The sequence below is a fragment of the Hemicordylus capensis genome, chromosome 5, assembly GCF_027244095.1.
Source record: "Hemicordylus capensis ecotype Gifberg chromosome 5, rHemCap1.1.pri, whole genome shotgun sequence".
In the NCBI taxonomy this organism is placed as follows: Eukaryota; Metazoa; Chordata; class Lepidosauria; order Squamata; family Cordylidae; genus Hemicordylus; species Hemicordylus capensis.
In genome coordinates this window covers 158,354,872-158,381,316 of record NC_069661.1, presented here as the reverse complement: position 1 = coordinate 158,381,316, position 26,445 = coordinate 158,354,872, and positions in this window count along the sequence as shown.

Here is a 26,445-nt window from a genome sequence, read left to right as displayed (position 1 = left end):
GTCTCTGCACATATACCTAATTGAATGAGGGATCATAGATGCCATCAGGTGCTGATCTGGCAGCTAAGATTACATCCTCATAGCCCTAGTGAGATTCCTGATCTTTTCACCCCATCTGCTTCCCAACGGGCCAGTATCATGACAACAGTATCATAACGATTTTATCACTGATTACCTTTGGTAGGAACTACAGGAATGGTTAGACTGTTTAAGGCATTCCTTCCCAAATTGATAATCAGTTCAGTGATAGCTGCTACCGCTGATCTGAACTGGGCCTCCAGGTTATTGTCCAAAATTGACATCAGCCCAGGTATTTAAAAATTGTTTTGGTGAACAAAATACCAGCCAGATTACAACCTTAACATGGTCAATTACTGTGCTATGTGTAATGAACTGAATGCAAGTACTACACAGCTCATCATACTTACATCAGTAATTTGTGCTCATGGCAGGCAATCACATGACTTACTTGCCCCGGGCACATTTTGTCTATAGAAGAAAATAAGCCTGCATAGTTTGAGAAAGAAGCTCAAATGATACTTGTATAAGTTAGCCTTCATTCATATCATTGGCTACGTTGTTTTCCTGTTAAGTGGGAAATATTTCTGATCTGTAGCCCAGTGACTTGTGAGTCATGCTCTGACCAACAATAGTTTGCACTAGTGGAAACACTATTATTTTTCATCCGGGTTTCTTGTTTTAAAAAGAAGGGGAGGGGAGGGGAGGGGAGGGCAGGAGAGAGAGAGAGAGAGAGAGCATTGACAGAGCTCCTTTATCTTCAATTGGGGACCTCTTCTACCTAGCATCTGCCTAAATGGGTAGCCCAGCTTTAAGACCCATGCTTTAACCGAGGTAGGACAGAAACCCCTGCTGTCCTACCTCAGCTTTATATCATGTGGGTGCTCAGAGTCACTTCTGCTGCTCCCGGGAGCTGGCAGCCATATTTGTTCATTTATTTATTTAACATATGTATATACCACCCAAAACTTACGTCGCTGGACAGTTTACAATAAAACACAGATTAAAGCAAAATTAAAGCAATTTAAAAGCTATCATGAATTCTATAACTCTTATGTTTATGAGAGAGTCCAGGAGAAAGTTGGACCAGAGAAAGGTGTGCTGTTGTTTTGTAAAGGGCTCCTCCTCCTCTGCCTGTGCAGTGCATTGTGGGATGCAGGAGGATTTCCTCCTCCTGATCCAACTTTGGGTGTCCATGGCTGCACCAGTCATTTGGGCGCACAAGTGGCTTAGCCCAGAAGAGGCTTGGATCATCTAGGGGAAGGCAGGTAGAATTCTGCCTTCTTCCAAACCTCCCCAATTTGATCATGTGAACAACCTTAATATCTCAGATCCAGCTTTTCCACCTCTCAGGGACAAGCTACCTGCACCTGCTGTACAAAATTAAAAATATGGGAGCATTCCCTTCTTTTGCATTTGGTTACCCTAAAGAAAAGGAGAAAAACTGTTATATTTCAAGTGGGTTCCATGTTGAAGTTCTGGATCTGAAAAGGTTGGAAACGATTGCTTTGTTGAATACATGCCACTGTTATATAAAGATAATGCACTTTGAAATATTACAGTTGGTAGCAAAACCATGGCCCCAGTCCAACATAACATAGTTGTACATTACATCTTGGGCAGATGAACATTAAATGTGTACAGAAATGTATGCTGATGGGAGGGAGGATCTGCTACCCCACCCACTAACCTCAATACATTTATCGTGACTTCTACATATCTTTCTCAATACACACAGCCACTGATTCCACAATTTGTTCCTTCCTTCCTTCCTTCCTTCCTTGGATAATTTCTGTATAGGGCTTAAGTTTAACTCCAACCACGAAATTCATCATTCCAAAAAGACTACCCACAAAAGTGACACTAGATGGATTTGTTTGGGATTCTATATGTGTACTATGCAGCCTAATCCAAAGCATGTTTATTTTGAAGTAATTCCCATATAACTCAGTTGGGTTTGCTCCCAATAAGAGTGGATAGGTTAGCAGTGTTATTAAGGCAATTGGCCAAAACAATTTCAAGTAGAAATCAGACTATACTGAAAACTAAGCTAAAGGCAAATAAAGATGAGAGTCCTAAAGTTAACTAAATCTCATCAAGATGCTACATCACAGGCCTTAAGTCTATTCTGACTTAGTATCAACATCCCATTACTTTATGGCAATGGCCCTAACTTAGGACACAGAATAATTTATCCTACAAAACACAAGCAGCTTAGAAGTTTTTTTTTTAAAATCCCAAAGTAGCTACAATGAATCAATAAGTATTGTCACTGTGTCCTGTGGCTGGCATTGTTTTAACCTTGCTGCAACATAGGTAAACATAGATGATCAATATACTATTCAGTAGTTTAATTGATCAGATTAAAAAAGGAAACAAAGCAAAGCAAAAGGGGAAAAATTGGCTCAGTTTGCTGAGGTCTTTGTTTAACCTTTTAATTAATTTTCCAGTGGTAGAACTGGATTTTAAGAAATGACCTTCAGCTTACTGGATAAATATTGTTTGTTGTTTAATAGATCCTGGACTCACTTCAGCAGCACATATACTATAATTGAAAAGTCATGATATTGGGGTGTATTTTAAGAAAGTTAGTTGAGACCAAGTGTCAATTAAGTTAGGGAGACTTGACTAACTCAAGTCCCCTTAATTTCAATGGTACTTAGTTATAACTAAATAACTAGTCATAACTGGCCAACAACTCCCCAACCCCTCAAGCCAGTGGGGTACTCAGTTCATTTTTTTAGGAATTTTTGAAGTGTTTAGACTCTTTGGTGTGTAATGAACCTTCATAGCGATTCATTATGATAGAAAGTCATAACACACCAGAGTCTAAACACTTAAAAAAATTCCTTAAAACTAAGTACCCCACTGGCTTGTGGGTTGGGGGTAATTGGCACCCAATGTGCCCTGCCTCCTAACCCACTTTGGACCATTTTGGCACTACCACAGGAAGTAATGGGGCTGTTTTGAATCCCCATTATTCCTTATGGCAGGAAAAAAAACCCACTTCAAACTCAAAAATTCCTTTAAAAATCATTTCTTTGCCTGATTCCTTTGGGTGATAGTTGGCAAGCATGGGGCATGATGCAATGGCAAAGACAAAGGAAAATTGAATCCTGACTAGATTTGAATTGAATCTGGGAAGATTCAATAGAATCTGGAGTTCTATTTTGGCCAGGGGTGACAGGGCAGATTCGTTTCGAGCTTGAATCAGACAAATCAACCACATTTGAGATGAATCAATTCAACCCCGAAACAATTTGCACATCCCTAGCAGAAGGCCTGCTTGTACTACCTCTTGCTGCCTTAGGAGTCCAACAAGTAAACAGCAGCCCCAGTAGTGCTGTACATCATGGCAGCCACCATCTATGCACTTTTGAAAATGTGATATTCTTCAACTTTATTTACTATAGCAATTTACCATGATCAGAATTCTGTATTGATTTGAAGCAGATTTTACTAGAATGGCAAACAAGCTGATTATCCGCTACCTCTCATATCTATAGTATACAATAACTGTGTGATTCTTGTCAATATTACTTAAGAATTTGCTAGTCTTATCACTTTATGTACATTAGATGAAGCATGAATGTAAATGTACTTTTAACCAGAGAAGCAAACCAAAAGAAGGAATAACTGCATGAGGAATTAATGCATTTATCAATACACAGGATACTACAGTGTATTTAAGAAAACAACTCTTTTTACCACAGGATGAAGAAAATGGAAAGAAAACTGAAGCAATCTTATTTCCTTATACCAGAGAGAATTGTAAATAAATACACACAGGGTACAGACATATGAGACCTCAGACTCCTAGCTGCTGAAGAGGATAATTATATAAGAGACTGGGAGCACTACCTGATAGATATATTTGTATTGGTGACTGCTTATGAAAACAGAACAAATAGGCACAAGAGAAAGCTCTGTGGGTGAGTTCCAGTATTCCTGAAGTTCAAGCATGGGCAGCAATGGTTAGACCATCATCTGGAGATATGGTTGGCTGGCGCTGTAACTGTAGGGAGTTTCAGTTGAAAATTGTCACAGGAGATCTGTAAAACTGTAAGAAAATCATTCTAGAAATAGGTTGGGGAAGTGAAGGAGAAATAGTTTCATGGTCAATATTGCTTTCATTCCTTTATCATTTATACAGTAAACCCACACACATTTTGTACAGCTCAGTATAAGAACGTAAGAACAGATGGCAATGGTAAACCCCTCCTGCATTTTACCAAAGACAACCACATGGCTCTGTGGTCTCCAGGAGTCGACACCAACTTGACAGCACACTTTACCTTTTATCCATGATGGGGTGAGGGAGGATTTGAAAAAAAGCTTGCCACCAAAAGTGAAAGAGGAAGGCTAGAACAATAGCCAGGAAAATTGATAGACTTCTATCTAGCTATATTGCACCAAGAATAATATTTTATAAAATATTGTAAAACTTAATACATATAAAATAAATGACTACTTGTCACCTTTTAAAGGTGTTCAGAATTTGTCACATGAGGCAGCTAGCCCTGGCTTTCACTAGAAACAGAAGTCATGGGGAAATGGTTGGAAAATGAGACCATTTTCCTGTCCAAAGCAATAGTGTGAACTTATCAATGTCCATCTCCCTATCTTGTGTGGAATCTTAATGTTTCACTGGTTGTTTTTGTGTAGAAAATATGATATCTTCAATATTACTCAATCAATACCATTTTAAAGAAACTGAAAAAGCAGTAATCTTAACATTCTCAGTGAGCTGTCTTGCCCATTAAGTGTGAATTTAAGCTGCAGACCTCAGAGATTTTTGTAAGGCAAACTGAACCTAAAGCTGTGTTCAGCTTAAAGCAAGTGCACCTTTCATAAAAGGCTAGCTCCATATATTTTTATAAATGACTTCATAAAATATCTGGTGGCTAAATGACTGAGAGAAATTCCAAAGACTGTTCAAAAGGGTGACTTATTAGAGAAAACCTGCAACATTTGCTATTATTGCAAGTCTTTGAACTATCCACAGAAAATGCTTTCAGCAAGCTGAACCTAACAATACTTTTAAAATAGAGCCATTTATGTGACTGGGGCACATATATGAAAAGAACAAAGACCAATAACTAGAACATAAGTTTATCCTGTCAATTACTCTATATAGGATGTTCCTTATCCTGCTCCAAAGATTTCAGCTTGATCCAGGAGTCTAGCTGCAATGGCTTTTATAAAAAATCCAAATGATTAATTTCATTCCAAGGGTAGCACAGAGTTTAGCAATTTGAAAATCACATACTAGAAGAACAAATTGTTCCTGTCCAAATGTACTAATATAATATAATATAATATAATATAATATAATATAATATAATATAATATAATATAATATAATATAATCATTTAAAAACTATCTGTTATGCGTAACTCGAGGTAGCATACACAATTTAGAACATAACAAATATAAAACAGAATAAACATAATTAGAACAATTTCACAGAAAAAAGTTAAAACAATTTCATGAGATAAAAACAATTAAACAGTTTAAAATTAATTTCAGTTAAAAGTCTGAAAAATCAGGTGTGTCTTGAGGGTCACACATACAAAACAAACAGAGATGGAGATGGTCTTATATTGACAGGGACCACATTCCAAAGTCCCAGGGCAGCTACAGAGAAGGCCTGGTCCCGAGTTGCCACCAAACGAGTCAGTGGCTACTGTAACTGGACTTCTCTAGAGGATCTTAATAAGCATCTGGAGATTCTGGAGACAAAGAAGGGGCTCTTTTAAGTACCTTGGACCCAAGCCATGGAGGGTCTTATAGTTAATAACCAGCACTTTGTAGTTCACTTGGAAACATATTGGCAGCCAGTGCAGTTCTTATAAAAATTGTGTTATATGGTCCCTTCGGGTTGTCCCAGAGACCAGTCTGGTGGCTGCCTCATTCTGTACCAATGGTGCTTTCCGGACTACATACAGAAGTAGCCCCACATAGAGTGCATTATAGTAGTCAAGCCTGGAAGTTATGAGCATATCTCGTTATGAGGGATCTTGGGGTTGTGGTTGACAGCTCGTTGAAAGTGTCGACTCAATGTGTGGCAGCTGTGAAAAAGGCAAATTCCATGCTAGGGATCATTAGGAAGGGGATTGAAAATAAAACGGCTAACATTATAATGCCCTTATACAAAACTATGGTGCGACCACACTTGGAGTACTGCGTACAGTTCTGGTCACCACATCTTAAAAAGGACATTGTTGAACTGGAGAAGGTACAGAAAAGGGCAACCAAGATGATCAGGGGACTAGAGCACCTTTCCTATGAGGCAAGACTACAACACCTGGGGCTTTTTAGCTTAGAAAAAAGACGACTGCAGGGAGACATGATAGAGGTCTATAAAATCATGCATGGTGTGGAGAAAGTGGAGAGAGAGAGATTCTTTTCCCTCTCACACAACACTAGAACCAGGGGTCACTCCATGAAATTGATTGCCAGAAGGTCTAGGACCAACAAACGGAAGTACTTTTTCACACAACGCATGATCCACTTGTGGAACGCTCTGCCTCAGGATGTGGTGACAGCCAACAACCTGGATGGCTTTAAGAGGGGTTTGGATGACTTCATGGAGCAGAGGTCTATCAATGGCTACTAGTCGGAGGGCTGTAGGCCACCTCCTGCCTCAAGGGCAGGGTGCCTCTGAGTACCAGTTGCAGGGGAGTAATGGCAGGTGAGAGGGCATGCCCTCAACTCCTGACTGTAGGCTCCCAATGGCATCTGGTGGGCCACTGTGCGAAACAGGATGCTGGACTAGATCGGCCTTGGGCCTGATCCAGCAGGGCTGTTCTTATGTTCTTATGTTCATATGCACCATGGTTTTAAGGTCATTCACCTTTAGAAATGGGCATAGCTGACTATCAGCCAAATCTGATAGAGAGTGTCCCTGGCCACAGCTTCCATTTGAACCAGGGGGGAAGGAGTGGCCACACCAAACCTGGAGGCTGCTCTCATAAGAACAGCAGCCACACCCGTGCCATGTGGCAATCTGGGATGCAGGAGTGGGAAGTCCGCCCAGCTCCTGCCATTGCTGCATTAAGTTTATGGTAGAGGGCAGGGCGGCTACTGCTTGTCTGCCGGGGAAGGCAGGATTCCCTGCAACCAGCAGCCACCGAAGGTCGTGTGCATGACCTCTATATTTTGTATTGGCATTATATATTTTATATATAATGTATTTTAAAGAGTTTGTGCAATAATAATGTTATACTTTACAATTACCTACAGAAACCAGATTTTGCATAAACCGTCTTGCCACTTAAAGTAGCTGAATGCACTACTTATTACAGTTATGTACTTATGTACTACCTGGGTGAAAGGTTTTTGTTTTTTGTTTTTTTAGAAGCAATTCTGAATATAATAATCATATTGCAACTGGGTAGTTACAGGGTATGGGGGCTGACCTCGCAGTGTGGCCATTATTCCTTGGGTATTTTAATGGGGCTTCGTTTTGGCATGCCAAGCGGCTCTTAGAGGCCAAACTCCAGGTACACTCTGACGCCACTGGTGGACTTGGCTTCGGGGTTTACTTCAGGGGGAGGTGGTGCACTGCCTGCTCGTTGGGTGGCGGGAGGGTCATGAGGGATCTCACTTTCTTGGAATTATTCCCCATCATCGTGGCTGTCCATCTATGGGCAGAGGAGTTCCATGACTCCACCGTGCGTTTTTGGTGCAACAATCAGGCAGTTGTCCAAGTGGTGAACTCACAGACCTCCCGCTCGACCAGGATGAGGGACCACCCATGCACCTTCATTCTTAGGTGCCTACAGTTCAACATCCAGTTCATGGAGCGACATGTGCCGGGCCTGCTCGTTTTCAGGTAGCCAGGTTCGGGGAGCTAGCTACAGAAGCCAACCCGGAACCAGAGGTAATTCCAACAGCCCTTTGGAGGCTTGGAGACTAGAAGCCCGGTGAGCCATTGTCAAATCACTGGCACCTAGCACCAGGGCTAGCTACTTGTGTAAGGCAGCCACCTTCCATGTATTCCGGCAGAGCAAGGGCTTGCTGGAAAGCTGGCTGATTCCGCCCAACCATCTTCTGCAGTACCTGGTACGTCTGCGCACCTCAGCAAGGGCGGTCTCCACCTTGGCAGGCCATCTTGCTGCGTTGTCTTTCGAGGCGCAGGTGTCAGGGGTGCCTGACACCGTAGGTGATGCTAGGGTGAGGCGCATGCTGGAAGGGTGGTCTAGGGAGGGCCCAAAGGTCTGGGACCAGAGGTGGCCCATTACTATTGAGTTTGTCGCAGCCCTCCTGGGCAGGCTCCAGATCCTCTGCTACTCACCATGGGAGGTGACACTTTATCAAGCGGCTGTCACCACATCCTTTTTCTGGTCTTTTCAGCTGAGCGAGATCCTCCCACATAGCTGGCGGGCCCTGCGGGACCACTGTCTGCAATTTGTGGATTTTGCCTTTCAAGGAGAGGGAGTGCAGCTGCTCTTGCGCTAGTCCAAGACCGACCAATGTGGCAGGGGTCAGTGTATCGAGCTGGCTTCCATGGGGGAGTGCTCACTATGCCCAGTGCGAGTGCTGCACCACTACATAGCGCTGTGGCCCAGCACACAAGGTTGCCTGTTTGTGCATGCAGATGGCTTGCCACTTACGCAATACTAATTCTGGGCCATTTTGCGGAGAGCAGTCATTGCCATGGGTGAACTTGTTCACCTATTTGGCCTTAATTCCTTCCAAATTGGCATCGCCACCACCGCTCACAGGTTGGGACTCAATGAGGGTAAGATTACACGAATTGGGCATCTAGGGCCTTCCTGCGGTATGTTTGCTGATCAACGTGTACTTTTTTTCTTGGCTCTGGTGCGTTTGTTAATCTGCGGCCACTCCCTAGTCTTATGGGCCCACAAACTAGCCAGCACCTCACCGATCAGTACCCAGCTGGGTTTGGGACAACACACCACGGTGCAATGGCTGGGGATGAGGGAAATGCTTTGGGGGCAGCTACTGCTGAGAATGTGGAAGGATTTTGATAGCAGGCCTCCACCTGAAGTTTAGTTATTCAATTGGGGGAGAATGATCTAGGGAAGCGGACTGGGCTCTCATTGATCTAGCAGGCCACCTCCGACTTCACCACCATCCACCAATGGGCACCCGGGACGCACATTGTGTGGGCTGACTGCCTCCAGTGCAGGGTCTGGAGGGGGGTTGGAGCCCAGTAGGGGTCGAGAGGGTGTGGAGGAAGGTGAATGCAGTCATGGGCACAGCGGGGTGCAAACTGTACGTGGTAAACCAGTGGAGGGGGCTTGCTGCAATCTTGGGGGGCGATGGGCAAGGAAGGCCAAGCTAGGCTGACCTCCCTTCATGGCAGGTACAGTGCAGGCTGGGTGGATGTACATGTGGGTTGAGAACGATGAGCACTCCTGGGCAGTTTGGAAAAGTTGGAGTGGGCAATCGGTCTCATGAGGCTTGGCAGCTCAGGGACCTTGATTTGCCAAAAAACGTGCTTCAGGGGTTCCCATGCCTCAAAGGCTGCACAGCTTGGGGTGTTGGAAACCCTAGGAGTTGCCCAGACCCAGACAGGTTGACAAGGAGGGGGGTGAAGCAGGCTTAGTCCTGCTTTTATCTTGAGTCAGGGTGTGTCGCCCATTAGGGAGCCTGCGAGGGACAGCAATGTCCAAACCTGGCCTAGTTAGGCCCGCACTGCTTAAGGGATGGAGTTGTTGCTCACAGTTTGCTGATTGAAACACACCAATAAAATCAGGCCCCCTTTACCCAAGCTCATTGTGTCTGCATGCTCATTGGGACTGGAGTGTAGGGACAATGACTAATGCATGAAGTTGAAATCCTATGAATTTAGAACTGTTCTTTTACTTCTCTTTTGTAAGCACATTAATACAAAATTCTATTACATATATTCACTTTCTGAAACTTTCCTAGCAGAGTAACCTACACAAAATGACTTTACTCAATGAACACTGGGCCTTACCTACTAGTATAATGTTATACAATATAGCTGAGCTTAATTAGTGTTCCTAATTTGTTTTCAATATCGTAATTTAAAACACATGCTCCTATACGAATAATGACTTTTACAGTTGTCCTATTTATTTTTACAAGGATCTCCTAGAGTATATAGAGCTTTAAATAAAGACCAGCACTTTGAACTTTGGGTCCATGAACCCAATGGAACAACAACCAAAAAAAAAAAAAGTGGTATGCATCTGGAGTAATATGATGTTTGACCCAAAATGTAGGATGAGTCTAGAAACAGAGAGTTGTTTTCTATGTATTTTTGGTAAAATAATATACATTGGTTGAGCCAATTCCAAATGATTTATTGTACAAACTAAAGGCCATGAAAAAAAATGAAGGAGCATATATATGCAAAATGAAAGATACAAATCAAAGGTTTGGACTCCCCCAACAAGGTCAAAACAAATTCAACTCCTTGCTGTATTTTATTTTATTATCCTTGCTGTAAAGGCAAACATGGACACTTCATATGCCACTGCAATCCTAGATAATAGAAAACAAACAGCTACAACATCTGACCCAAATTAATGTATTCCCAGAATATCTGCAAAAATGTATCTCACCATTGCATAACATGTTATCCTAGATATTTATTCCAACCTTCTTCAAGGCAACAGTGATTGGTAACAGATGTCTTGAGTAAGCCTTAAATATTCCAACCCTGCCCCCAAACCTATACGGGGACATATTTTGCTATAGATAACAGAGTAGGCAAGCCCACTAAGAATAAGTGGCCATAATCAGAGAAGTTCTGTACTCTGACTATCAATTTAAGCTGTCATCTTTTTTTAATCAATAGGACAACTGGAAAAATCATTATAGGTATGGGATCATGAGTTTTAAAATATGATATTGAAAACAATATCAATTAGGCATTAGTTACAGCAACAGCCACAAAGCAGCAGTAACTGCTGAGCTGCATTACCCAGCATGAAATGTCTCAGGCTACAGTAGCCAGCTATGCGGGTGGCAATGCTTAGCCCTGCATTCCACAGCTGGGTAATGCTGTAGGAAATACTTGTTGGGCAAGTGGAGAAAGGAAGGCACAAAGGGAAAGGAGGGGGGTCTCCTTCTCATACATTATTCTTTTTCTGTGTACACCATGCTGAGAAACCTTTTGTTGCAAGTGTTGACCAATTTAAAGGATATTTCAATTTTGCATAAATAAAACCTACGGAACAAAGAGCCTCTTTCAAGTGCAGAGTAGATTAAACAAAACACAAACTTATCCCTGTAGTCAATTCTGGTGACTACCACACAATCTGCCTACAGAGTTTTAGCAGGGAGTTACCTAGACATAGCTTCATGCCACAGATTACTGGAAGAGTGAATCTGCTTCGCAGCAGATTTGGAGCTATTTAATTGATGGTATTAAATGGACCATTTGCATTTTCTCAGCATTTCCTTGGCAGCTTTCTGCATTCCCTGCGGATCTTTCTCTGTGTGCGTTCCCACATCTTGCTCCGGGTTTTTTCTCCCACCATTCACATTCCAGAGGAGAAGGCGCGAGATGCCTCCGATCATTATTACTTCTTTCTTTTTTAGTTTGACTGCCAGCCGGGGTTCTGCAAGACTGACTAGTCAAAACAACAGAACGCTTAACCTGAACCTGCCGAATCTGACCTAAATCTTTGCTGATGTTCATAATGAACTTGCCTTTGTGACTGTCTTCAACTCATGTCCCCCCGCCCCCCGCACACACACACACACACACTCCAGACCATTTGAGAGGCCATGGAAGTTTAACGTAGAAATCATTGCTTTCTCTCTGTGATGGAGAAAAATGCAGCCTCATGGAATCAGCTCAGACACAAAGGGCTCTGGTTACATCAAACCTGTAGTCTTCATTGTTAAGTCCCAGGCACCCTCCAACAACATCTGAATATGTAAAGCCTATGTCCCTGTGGTGACTGGGCTTCAATAAGATGAACCCAGAGACTCATATTCTGTATGGCCTACAGCCGCAATAAATTGATTGATTGATTTACTCATAAAGACTGGAGTAGCAGCAGCAGCAGCAGCAGCAGCAGCAAGGATTGCATGTAACTCAGGAATTTCTCCCTCCCCCTCTCCTTCTGGACACCCTCCACAGAATTTCACCAACCTGCCACAACCCTCTCCTCACCCCCAGCACTCACAATTGCAAATCACTCAAAGAGCAGACCATACCGAACACAGTTGTCAAACTCCCCTTCATGCTGACACAGCATTCTGGAAATCCACCTAGCAAAGCCACTGAAAATAGCGGGGTTTTTTACGTCAGACATAAGTTGTAGGAGTGTGCATTTTGGAATTTTCTTGTTTTGATTTGTATCCGAATCGAAACACCCCCATTTTGTTTTGTACCCAAATTTTCTGAATCCGAATCAGCCCTGTTTTGTTTTGTAGCCGAATTTTCCGAATCCGAATCAATTTGGATTTTTAAAAAGGGTCCCAGGGCAAAAAGAGTGCGTGGTGGTGGTAGCGTCCAATGGGTGGAAGCTAGCAGCCAAATTTCAAAGGAATTAGGCAAAGGGCTGATTTTATGTGGTTTTTTAAATTTTACACATCTTTAAGAATTTTCCCATAGGGAATAATGGAGATACCAGCAAATGTATCGCTTCAAATCAAGGGGAAAGGGATGACTCAGAGCAGAGTGTGGTGGGTGGTAGTGCCCAATGGGGGCAAGGAAACGTCTAGAATTATTTCAAAGAAATTGGGCAAAGGGCTGATCTTTTGTGATTTCATGAAGTTTACATGTCTAAGATTTCTCCCATAGGGAATAATGGAGGTTTAGGTTTCAGCAGCCCCATAATTTCACTTCGGGGGCACTGGGGTTGCCCAGAGTGAGGGATTGTGTAGTGCACATGCGGTGCCAACCACCCCCATACCCACAAGCCCGTGGGGTACTGGGTTTTGTTGTTTCTGAGGTGTTCATTGTAGATTCTCTGGTAGCATATGAGATTTTCAGTGAAAAACAAGAATACACTCTCATATGCTACCAGAAAATCTACACTCAGAACACCACAGAATAAACATAACCCAGCAACCCATGGGTTAACAATCCTTCCCCTGGCCAATGTGGGGTCAGTAAAGAGTAGCAAGAAGCAAAAGAGCCAATGCGGTACAAGGAGGGAATTGTCAGCAGGTCAGCCCATGATTTAGGTCACCGATCAGAAGGCTGGAAGGGTGGGAAATTCAAAGAGATGTCAAACACAAAATGGAGACTGACTCAGAGATCACCACAAAATGGAGGTCCGAAACAACAAAATGTTTTGTAGCCGAAACAGGGACATTTTGTTTTGTATACAAAACTTTTGGATCTGGAAAATGGGTGTTTTGTTTTGTCTACAAAACACCCGAAACATGCTGTTTTGGGTACAGAATGTTTTGTATCCGAAACGTTTTGCACAACCCTAATAAGTCGGGCTAAGCCAGAATGCGCAGCCATAATTCAGGGAAAAATAGAGTCATGTCTGAACTGGTCCCTGATAGCCCTCAGCGACTTCGGGGTAAATCCAGCTGATATGTAGACTTGCACCCTCCATTCCAGAGAAGATTCAAATTATGTGTGTGAAAGCTCCAGGCAGGTGGCTAATCCCATCATACAACAATGGGTTGGTGGTTGCCATGCTAACCAAGAACTACCCAGGGAGGTGGAGTTGACAGCTGAAATAGTGAGCCGATATATAACTGCCCCTGGTTGAACTGCATATGGCAAATCCACAGCCTTTCTTCTCCCGTCCTCAATAGCCATGTTGAAGGGTAGCCTCCCATCTACCTATAATTGGCAGAGGACAGAAGGGAGTTTAAAAACTCTTGGATGGAAGCTATTTGAAGCAAATGGTATTTATAAACACCTAATGGTAATAAGACATTTGAATTAATGTTATGCATTTGTTTATGTGTGCTTTTGAAAAAATAAATGATAGAACAAACAGGTTGCATGAATTTCACTGTCTACAATGTTTATGTGAGGAAAATACATTTGAATCTCCCTTTGTGGAGGAAACTTTCTTCATGGAGGTAACTTGGAGAATATTGTAGTTAAGTATATATCAAGGAAAGGTCAATCTTTACACATGAATAGCTTGAATTTGTATTTCAGATTCATATGCTGTTGCCCCTGCAGCAAAACTTTCAACTGAGCAGAAAATATTTTTCCAATGAGCCATTTACTAAAACAATCACATAAATGTAGTTCTAACACTGCCTGAACTACCACTGTGACAATTTGCCATGATTTAACTTTTAAATTTGAAAATGCTGACATGATGGTGAAAATGACAAATAACAAGTGCAAACGCATTTCAGCAAAGGGCAACGTTCTTCATGTAATTGTCACAGGATTGTGTCAAATGGACACACACTCCCTGTTGTGGATAATTGCCTTGCACCTTTGTTCAGTCCTAGTTTCAAACTGTGTAGAATAATTTTACATCTCTTTGAAAATGTTTTCTCTCCGTAAAATGACCCACTTTTTATCCCATTGATTCCTCTATATTATTGTTTAAAGGCTTCGTTTCCAAAGATCCACTTTTCTAATATGCTCTACCCCCACATCTGCACCCTTCTTTAGAAGGCAGTTCCAACCTTTATGGTCCTCAGCCTGCTTTCAATTTTAAAGTCTTGTTATGGAAATAAATTAATAGGGCAATGTATGGAGGCTATTATTTTTCAGTGTGTTCGGTTTAATTTTAATAGCATACACTTCTTGAAGCATTCAAGGTTTCTTGCTGTGCAAACATACACCTCTTTGAAAGGAGAATTGACTTGATTTTTTTAAAGTCATAACCAACCTTTCCTCAAGGGCTTAAGTGACATCATTTTTAATCAATATGAGTATGTATCCAAAGAGCACCTTTAGGTGGTCCCAAGAGCTTGGGTATGACTTCCTTCCCTCCTTTTATGTCTTTGACTGTAGAACCATATGACATACTACAAACTGCTTTTAAGGTTTCCTCAATTTCACAAGCAGTTGGCCACATGGCATGGGAGACTGGATTTTAGAAATATATGCCCAAAGCCCCTTGGGCATGTACAACACATGTACTACATTTCTTTCCCCATTGTCTCTTTCTTTCTTCCTTCTCTTTTGAGAAGATCCTTCATTATCACCTTTACAAATGTGGAATAACACATCCAGACTAACAGAATACTAAAAAGGTGGATGAAATCAGTTCGTATTAAGCCCTGCTATGTAGGATCATTTTGTATGGGCTGAGGCCTACACACACACACACACACACACACACACACACACACACGCACACACCTCAAGCAATATATATGATAAAAAAGAGATTAATGAATCAGGTAGTCAGGTTGTAATCATGTATGAATGGGCTATATGGCCATATGCCTTGGCAGTACACACACAGACATTCAAAACATGCATTCAAAACATGTTGTGCATTAGAGGCCATATGAGATCCAGAATCACTCCTATGGTGAAACATATATAGAGGAATGTTTTTGAAAGTAACACAGGCCGCATACAGATGGAACAATTAACCACAGTTAATCATGGCTAGTATTCCAATTCTTAACTCCAATTTGCACCATAGATGTTCACCAAACCATAGCCAGCATGGTCTGTCTTCGTGCCATATGCAGATATCCCACCACATGGATTCCCAGGATAGGAGAGCCCTCATTCTCTGGGCACCATGGGACAGCGAGGTGGCTGTTGTGGGGCACTGGCAGCAGCTTGCTCACAGTCCCCAAGGCAAGGAAAGCAGTCTCTGAGGTAGTTCTCCCCACGGCTCACCTACACACAGTAACGTGGCTCTGTTCATAGCCCCCATGGCATGACACCTTCCTGAGGGAGGTGTTGTTAGGAAAAGAGGATGTATTGACCTCTTGAATCAATTAATGGTCTTCCGGGCATTTCTTTCTTTCCCTCCCCACAAATGTCCTTCTCATGAGTTGTCTGGGGCCTTTCCCTCTCATGCCTGGCCAGTGAGCCCCGGGTTGGGTGGCTGCATCCTTGAAGAAGGATCTCAGTTGACCCTGGTGACCAGCCTTGATCATGAGTGGAACATGAACTCCCCCAAAAGGGGAAGGGGCTGGCTTCCCCTTCCTCAACCTCTCTGTGGAAAAGATAGAACTTGGATGCTAAGGAATCCTTTGCGGGGGTAGGGCTAATTTTCAATGCCTGCCAATAGCACCCCCACCCAAAGTATTTGCATGGATGGTTCAGATTAGGGCCTGAACCATGGCACTGTATGCAGAACTCCAGGTGCGGTGATTCCTGGGAGTAGAGAGCCCTAGTTTCCACCTTCCCTGGGATGGCTACATTGCCCATCAGGGGTGGGTGTGGGGTGGGTAGGGCTGTACATATCCACATTGGTGGGCAGGCTGGCAGGTGGCATAGGAGATGTGGAGATGGCCACAGTGACAAAGTCCTTTGGACTGGGTCTCAAGACACAGGATGCAGCAACCTTGCTGAAGTTAAGCAGGTCTTGGCTAGGACAGGTGCCTGGCTATGTGAACTCCTGGGAACCCAGTAATGGAAGAAAGGTGAAATAGAAATGTGAATAAGTAAGTAAGTAAGATAAATACTCATGAATGTAGAGGACTGTGTGACCCTCAGAGACATTTTTTCAAGAGGCAAGGTGAGCTTCAGACAGAACAGAAGTGGGGGAAATTGCACTCCCTCCCTATAGAAGAGAGCTGGTCTTGTGGTAGCAAGCATGACTTGTCCCCTTAGCTAAGCAGGGTCTACCCTGGTTGCATATGAATGGGAGACTTGATGTGTGAGCACTGTAAGATGGGGCTGCTCTGAGAAGAGTATCAAAATTCCACATTCCCTCCCTGGCATCACCAAGATAGAGCTGAGAGAGATTCCTGCCTGCAACCTTGGAGAAGCCTCTGCCAGTCTGTGTGGACAATACTGAGCTAGATAGAGCAATGGTCTGACTCACTATATGGCAGCTTCTTCTCTTCCTATGTTCCTAGTATAGGCTCTATTTTAGCTGGATGTCAGCCACTGACTTTAAAGTTCTATGCTCATAACTTTACATTCTCTCTAAATACAGCACTGTGGATGTTTGATTTGAAATGAGACTGTTGTTAAGTGCATGATCAAAGTCCAGTTCTTTTTGACAAACATTTTTCTTAAGCCTGTTTACAGTCCTAGAAGTTAATTTCTGTTATCTCTTCTCTGCCCATTCTTATTTGATTAAACATTGGCTTCCTGTATGTCATTCATGCTTGTTATCTTTCCTTTGTTAGGAAAGTTTGGTAAGTTCCCTGGTAAGTCCTAAGAAATGACAAAACAAATTAATCAGATAAGTATCCTAGCCCCCTAACACTTCCCCAATGTGCATGATGTGTCAAAATTCCCACTTTGTTTCCTTCAAAGCAGTTCAGTGTCCCTTCTCTTTAGACTCTTTCCATAGAATAGAAGCATTGTAGGAAGCATGTTTGGCATAGCAGTATTGTTTTGATAACTATATATCTTCATTTCAAAACTGCCCAATTGAATTTGTGGTTTCCAAACAGTTATAGTACTTCTTTTTTGCCCAAGAGAATATTGCCAAGCATTTTCCTTCATTTTAGGAATTCATCTTCCATTTGAGCCCAAGCAAACTGCTCCATGAACCAAAGATTGTGCCTAGAGAACCAGCTTCCATTTCAAGCAATCAAGGTGGTCACACAATCAGAGTTATTATTATTCTGACTCAATGTTTTTGAGCCTGGAAAGCAAGGAGACTGCACCCAGTGCTCTTGCATTTGTGATGACTTGCCACCCCAGGCAAATAAGGATCCTGGAAAATATGAAAGATCCTAAGGAACCTACTGACCACACTCATATTCCTTGACACTAATTTAATTTGGCACATTAGAGCTCTGCTTCCTTTGTGCTTCTACCTAATATTACTGATGCACCCATCCAGTTCCCCTGACAACTCAATAAAATGTCAACATGCATTTCCCAACAGGAAATGCATTCTTCTAAGCCCTGGAGTGCTACCTTCTGGATCTCTGGTTCTAACCCTTCTAAGCCCTGGAGATCTAGAATTTCAGGGACCTTGTACTTTTGTTCCTATCTTGAACTGAAAATCCTGTAATTATCCCCAAAGATCCAGAACTCAGTGTGGTTGTTTCCAGAAATGACCTGCTGGTGGATTCTCTGCTGAAGACACCCCCACCCCTATAGAAGCCTCTCAATTGAGTTCTTGTCTCTGCATTCAACCCCTGCTCCCTTGGATTTGGATGTGGCTTGGGATATTCTAAGGTAACACACAACTGTCCAGTTCTGCTCTGCTCGTGGTTGCTGGATTGGTGCTTGTCAATTGGATTGGTGCTAGTGGGCTCACTCTATTGAATGGACGATGACAACAGATATTTATATACTGCTTTTTAACTAACGTTCTCAATGCACTTGAGATGGATGTATAGCAGCTTCCTCAGCTAGTAGAGTTGGCTGCAGAAAACAATGATTCCTCTCACAAAGAATTCTCCTGGAAACCTGAGGTAGTATTCTTGCCACTGTACCATACAACTGAGTACATTCATGTTTAAGGGAGATGGGTTTGAGCAAGTGTAGCACCAAGAGGGAAAGATTTCTTGACAGGGTAGTGTTCAGGCCCATATTTTTTATTGCATTTCAGAATCCATACCATGTTGCAAACTGCTCTTAAAAGTCCTCTCAGGGGACTTGACAGAACTATTACTCAGAGCCAGGTTACACAGTCATCATGGAAGAATTCTGTACATGAAGTGTTACTTGTCATTAGAATGTCTGCAGAAGTCTGAGCCAAGCTTTACTACCATTTTATGTAAATTTTCTGTTTCCTTAGCAATGGAACAGAATATAGTGGAAATGCTGTAATTAGCTGTCTGTGAGCACAAAACAAAGAAATGGTCACATAAGCATTTTCTTAAAATATACTAAACCTATACAAACTAAAAACATATCACAGAATTTTCCTTTATGAAAAATGATTGGTTAACTGTTATTGCAGCAAGGGAAACTTAGTGGTACAGATTCCTCCTAATAAAGGAGATAAATGTGGGAGTTACATGGGAACTATGTTTTTGCATAATGTCTGCCGATTTTGCAGTTGCGTTTGTGCAGTTCTAACATCTTGTGCAAGGATATTCTTGCATTTTATGATAGATGAAGCATTGTTAAGTATGTCAGCCACTAAGAATCAAGAATAAAGAGGATCCCTTTATGCCTAGGCAATGAGGAAGGGTTCTGGGAGACTAAACCAGCTATATTGGATTATATCCTTATAAACTATCTTAGTATATCAATGGCTTAATAATACTAATACTACTGATGATGATGATGATGATGTAAGTAATACATTATTATTGTTGTTGTTTAGTCAGACAGGTGTTATTGACTGGTTTGTTTTATCCAGAAATCGAGTCCTTCCCAAGGACCTGGGATGGCTGAATTTTATTATCAATATTGTTGAAGTTGTTATTATAGATATTGTCGCAGAATATAGGCTGTTCCCAGTAAAGTTGCTTTTTGTAATCGGCTGGTGGTGATTTCTGTGGCCCCTATGGTGTTGAGGTGCTCTTCAAGGTGTTTTGGAATTGCACCTAGGGCACCAATTACTACTGGGATTATTTTGGTCTTCTTCTGCCACAGCCTTTCAATTTCAATGTGTAGATCTTTGTATTTGGTGATTTTTTTCTATTTCTTTTTCTTCTATTCTGCTATTCCCTGGTATTGCCATGTCGATTATTTTGACTTGTTTTTCTTTCTTCTCGACTACAGTTATATCTGGTGTATTGTGTGGCAGATGTTTGTCTGTTTGTAGTCGGAAGTCCAATAATATTTTTGCATCTTCATTTTCTAACACTTTTTCAATTTTGTGGTCCCACCAATTTTTGACTGCAGGTAGCTTGTATTTTTTGCAGATGTTCCAGTGCAGATGTTCCACTGCTACCTTGTCATGCCTTTGTTTGTAGTCAGTCTGTGCAATCCTTTTACAACAGCTGATTAGGTGGTCCACTGTTTCATCTGCTTCTTTACAAAGGCGGCACTTGCTGTTTGTGGTTGATTTTTCTACTTTTGCTCTTATTGCATTTGTTCTTAGTGCCGGTTCTTGTGCAGCCAGTATTAAACCCTCTGTTTCTTTCTTCAAGTTGCCATTCTTAAGCTACTGCCAGGTCTTGGTGATGTTTGATTTTCCAGTTATATCATGCAATTATTGACCATGCAGTGGCTTATTTTTCCCTTTTTCTGGTCAGCTAACTTGTTCTTTCTTGTAGGCCTGTTTGTTTCATTGGTGTTTAATAATTTCCTCATTGTTGACCATTATAAGTGAATCTTCTTCACTGTCCTTGATATATTCTTCAAGGCCTCTTTTCTCCTCCTCCACTGTTTGATGGACTTGTAGCATTCCTCTTCCACCTGAGCTGCAAGGGAGGTATACATCACCGCAGGGGTGCAGAGCATGATTGATGGTCATTATTTTCCTGGTCTTACAGTCTAGCATCTCTAGCTCTGCCTGGGTCCAGTCTATTATTCCTGCAGTGTATCTGAAAGCAGGTATAGCCCAGGTGTTTATCTCTTGTATGGTGTTCCCACCATTGAGTTTGGACTTGAGAATTTTTTTAACTCTCCTGATGTATTCACTTCCAATTTTTCTTTTAACTTCACTGTGTGCAAAGTTATCAGCCTGAAGAATGCCCAAGTATTTCTAATGTTCTTTCTCTTCAAACTTCTTGATGTTGTTTCCATTGGACAATTCTATTCCTTCTGTTTTTGTTATTTTTCCTCTGTTCATTACTAATACAGCACACTTATCTAGTCCAAACCCCATTGCTATATCGCTACTGAATATGCGGACAGTGTTTAGCCGTGATTCGATTTCTAATTGGGACTTTCCATACAACTTCTAATCGTCCATGTAGAGCAGATGGTTTATTTTACTTGATTTTTTAGATGTTTGGTATCCAAGGCCTGTTTTGTTTAGTATTCGTGAAAGTGGAGTCATGGCGATTACAAACGGGATAGTGAATCCTCTTGGAAAATACCTCTTCTAATGCTAAGCTGTCCAAGTGTCTTGCCATTTATTGTTAGCTGTGTACTTCACATGCTCATTGCTTTTTTAAAAATAAATATTTGAATGTTTTTGCTGACACCAGTTGTTTCTAAACATTTTAGTATCCATGTATGAGGCAATGAGTCAAAGGCCTTCTTGTAGTCAATCCATGCAACACTTAGATTTGTTTTTCTTTTGCAATTTTCTAAAATCATTTTATCAATCAGCAGCTGGTCTTTTGTGCCTCTGGTGTTCAGGCAATTTCCTTTCTGTTCAACTGGAAACTGCTTATTGGTTAATAGGTGTTGCATTACTTCATCTGCTATTATGCCAGTTAATAATTTGAACATGATTGGCAGGCAGGTTATCAGTCTATAATTACTTGGAACTGCACCTATTGCTGGGTCTTTCATAATGAGGTGATTTTTGCTAATTATTAACCATTGTTCAGTATCACCTCCTTGCAAAATGGGATTGAACTTTGATAGTTGTTTATGAAGGACTGTTAGATGTTTAAGCCAGAAGCCATGCAGTTCATCATCACCTAGTACAGTCCATTTTTTAATTTTCTTTGCTCTTTCACTTATCAGTTCTGGTGTTATTAGATCTTGCATTTTTTTGGTTACTTTTTTGACCTTTTTTACCCAGCCTGCTTTTTTATTGTAATCTGTTGGATTTTCCCATAATTTTTCCCAGAATTGCAGTTTCTTCTTTATTTGGTATTTCTGTGTTTCTTGCAGTTTCTCCTTCTGTGCTTTGGTAGAAACATTTCTGATTCAACTGGAATCAGAAATTCTGTCTTTTTATTATTAATTATTATTATTGTTGTTGTTGTTGTTGTTGTTGTTGTTGTTGTTGTTGTTATTATTATTATTATTATTATCCATAATGGTGCTGATATAATTTGTGTTACCCTAGATCACACATTTATGTCATTCACACAACCTGTGAGTGGGGTGGAGAGTGGGGAAGGCATGGGGAGGCAGGTTCACACCTACCTTCCCCCTGTTGATCCTTGTCATTTTCTTGGCAGTACCACTCACGCACTCATGAGCAGTGCTACTGGGAGAAGTGCAGCAATCTGGAGACCATGGAAATGTAGTCCAGCCTCCAGAAATCCCACAATACACCATGCAAGGAGCGCAGTGCATTCGGGGATTTCCCTGCAAGTTGTGTGCTCTAGGAACCTGGCTCTGTGTCTGCTTGGGCTGCAGGCAGCCCAAGCAGGCAGCCCAAGCAGACACATAACTGGGTACCATGGTAGAAACAAACCAGTTCAAATTCAAACCTGTTCACAATCGAACTGGGGTGGCTCAAAGGTTTGAATTCAAACTGAAACAGCCATCAGGTTCGAGCTGCAGTTTTGAATTCAAACCAAACAGGGTGATTCTATTTGAAAAGGTTCAAATTGGTTCGAACCTCCAAAGGTGGATGAGGTGGTAGCTGGCACCCATGGGTACCTGCCACCCAAACCCCAAATCAATCAGACACTCGTATGATTTTTTATGAATGTTTGAAATTTATTTTTATTTTTCTCTCATAGGGTATAATGGGACCCAAACCAGCCCATTATCCCCTATTGTGGAGCACCTAGGGGCACAAAAGTGGGGTGGGTGGTAGGCACTCAGGGGTGACTACCATCCACAAAACCCCAAGGCAATCAGACACTCTTCTGATTATTGGTGAATTTTAAAAGTATTTTTGAATTCCTCATAGGGAATAATGAGGATTGCAGCAAATGTAAAGCTTCACATCGGGGGGGAAAGGGGTGTCATAGAGCAGAGTGTGGTGGGTGGTAGGTCCCAAGGAGGGCAAGGAAGCTATCAGAATTATTTGAAAGGAATTGGGCAAAAGGCTGATTAAGTGATTTTTGAAGTTTAGGTATCTTTAAGGTTTTTCTCCATAGAGAAGCATGGAGGTGTCAGCAAATGTATAACTTCACGTCGGGGGCAAAGGGGTGTCCGAGAGCAGAGTGTGGGTTGTGGTAGTGTCCAAGGGATGCAAGGAAACTATCAGAATTATTTGAAAGGAATTGGGCAAAGGGCTGATTTTTAAGTGATTTTTGAAGTGTATGTGTCTTCAAAAATCACTTAAAAATCAGCCATTTGCCCAATTCCTTTCAAATAATTCTGATAGTTTCCTATCAGTGTATGTGTCTTTACACATATTAAAGACACAGTGTATGTGTCTTTAAGGCTAGCAGATGAGAGTGGATTCATGGTTTGTCATTGAAAATCTTATATGCTACCAAAGAATCTACACTCAGAACACCTCAGAAACAAAAAAATCCAGTACCCCATGGATTAGCAACCCATGGGTGGGGGGGTTGGCACCCTCTGTGCACTAGACCACCACTCACTCTGGGCCACCCCAGCACCCCACAAGTGGCTTTAAGGTTTGTCTACATAGGGAAGAATGGAGGTTTCAGCAGTCCCATAACTGCACTTGAGGGCTACTGAGGTGGCCCAGAGCGAGGGTGCCAACCACCCCATGGGTTGCTAATATGAGGAATTCAAAAATATTTTTAAAATTCACCAATAATCAGAGGAGTGTCCGATTGCCTTGAGGTTTTGTGGGTGGTAGGCACCCCTGGGTGCCTACCACCCACCCCACTTTTGTGCCCCTAGGTGCTCCACAATTGGGTATATGGGCTGGTTTGGGTCCCATCATAGCCTATGAGAAAAATAATTAAAAATATTTCAAATATTCATTAAAAATCTTAGGGGTGTCTGAACACTTCGGAGTTTGGGCGGTCGTTTGTACCCATGGGTGCTGCACAATGGGGAATAATGGTCTGGTTCGATTTCCATTATACCCTATGAGGGGAAAAAATAAATTTCAAAAATTCATAAATAATCGTAGGAGTGTCCGATTGATTTGGAGTTTGGGTGGCAGGTACCCATCGGTGCCAGCTACCACCCCACCTACATTTAGAGGTTGGAACCAGTTCAAAACCCATTCAAATTCGCACCAAAACAGAGGGTAGTTCGAGCAAAAACAAAACTGAACCACCCCCTCCTGGTTCGAACACAGTTCGAATTCGAACCGAACCGGGCAAACAGGTTTTATGCACATCCCTAGGTAGAAGCACACACTCACACCCTTCTACCTCAGTAAAACCCCAGAGCAAAAACATGGGCTACCTGGCAGGGCAGCATCAGTTTTCGGGCTTGATCCTGATCCACACAAGTAGCCCTATGCCCTACCCATGTAGAACTGCTCATGTGGGTATGCCCTACCCAGGGGAAGGGTAGTCAGAAATTTAATAGCTGTCTTCCCTTCCAGCTGTCCTGCCAGCTCTTAGACCTCGGGGAGCACTGCCAACAACCCACATAGCTTTTCCCTGCTCCTCTGTAATGCCAGGTCAGTCCAAAATAAATCTGAACTCATCCATGATTTGACCATGGTTTAAGGGGCCAACCTGGTATATATTACAGAGACTTGGTTGGGGGAGGTTAGTGGTCCAGTTTGGTCCCAGCTTCTCCCTCCTGGATATTCTGTAGAGGAGTAGGTAAGGGGATGTGGGCGGGGAGGTGGGGTGGCTGTGGTCTATAAGGATAACATCTCCCTTACCAGGGTCCCTGTCAGGGTATCGGACCATATTGAATGTGTGTACTTGAGTTTGGGGACCAGGGATAGATTTGGACTAGGGTTGGTGTACCGATCGCCCTGCTGCCCAGCGGAATCCCTTACTGAGCTCACAGACTTGGTCGCGGAACTTGCGTTGAAGTCTCCCAGACTCTTGATGCTGGGGGACTTCAATGTTCATTTCGGGATCAATCTGTCCAGGGTAGCTCAGGAGTTCATAGCGGCCATGAAAACTATGGGCCTATCCAAAATGGTCTCTGGACCAACGCACATTGCAGATCATACACTTGATTTGGTATTTTACTCTGATCAGGGAGGTGTTCCCTGGGTGGGGACTCCTGTGATTTCCCCATTGTCATGGACGGACCACCATCTGGTTAAGGTTGGACTTACAACCACTTCCCACCTCCACAGGGGCGAGGGGCCCATTAGAATGGTCCGATCGAAGAGGTTATTGGATCCAGTAAGATTCCAAGAAGCCTTGGAGGGATTCAGTGTTGGCCTTGCTGGTGATCCTGTTGATGCCCTGGTTGAGAATTGGAACAACTTGCTCACTAGGGCAGTAGACACGATTGCTCCCAAGCGTCCCCTCCATCCCGCTTCAAAATCAGCCCCTTGGTATACGGAAGATCTACGGGGGCTGAAGCGGCAAGGTAGGCACCTGGAGCGCAAGTGGAGGAAGACTCGACTTGAATCTGACAGATTGTGAAATAGAGCACATCTAAAGATCTATGCTCAGGCAATACATGCAGCAAAGAGGCGGTTCTTTTCTGCCTGTATTGCCTCTGCAAATTCACATCCAGCAGAGTTGTTCAGGGTTGTGAGGGGATTAGTATCTGCCCCCCACTCCCTTGAACCAGAATTTGGAGTCATCAGTTACCCTCTGTGATGTCTTTAAAGAGTTTTTTGCAGATAAAATATCTCAGATTCGGGCCGACTTAGATGGAGACTCCACAATTAATTTGATGTCTGAGCTGGAGGTGCCCAACGACTCCTCTTATGTGATTCGACTGGATCGGTTTCAGTTTGTGACTCCTGAGCATGTGGACAAGCTGATTGGAGCAGTGAGGCCTACCACTTGTTCTCTTGACCCTTGTCCAACATGGCTTGTTCGATTTAGCAGGGAGGTCGTTGTAAACAGCCTGGTGGATATCATAAATGCTTCTCTGAGGTAGGGCAGGATGCCTCCTTGTCCTAAGGAGGCAATCATAAGACCTCTTCTAAAGAAACATGCATTAGAGCGCTCAGAGTTGAGCAATTATAGGCCTGTTTCCAACCTCCCATGGCTGGGCAAGGTAATTGCGAGGGTGGTGGCCTCTCAGCTCCAGGAGGTCTTGGAGGAAATTGATTATCTAGACCCATTTTGAACTGGTTTTCGGGTGGGCTATGGGGTGGAGACTGCCTTGGTCGGCTTGATGGATGATCTCCAATTGGCAATTGACAGAGGAAGTGTGACTCTGTTGGTCCTTTTGGATCTCTCGGCGGCTTTCGATATTATTGAACATAGTATCCTTCTGGAACGTCTGAGGGTGTTGGGGGTGGGAGGCACTGTTTTACAGTGGCTACGCTCCTACCTTTTGGATAGATTCCAGATGGTGTCGATTGGAGACTGTTGCTCTTCAAAATCTGAGCTTAAGTATGGTGTCCCTCAAGGCTCCGTACTTTCTCCAGTGCTTTTTAACATCTACATGAAACTGCTGGGAGAGATTATCATGGGATTTGGAGCTGGGTGTTACCAGTATGCTGATGACACCCAGATCTACTTCTCCATGTCAACTTCTTCAGGAGCTGGCATATCCTCCCTAAATGCCTGTCTGGAAGCAGTAATGGGCTGGATGAGGGAGA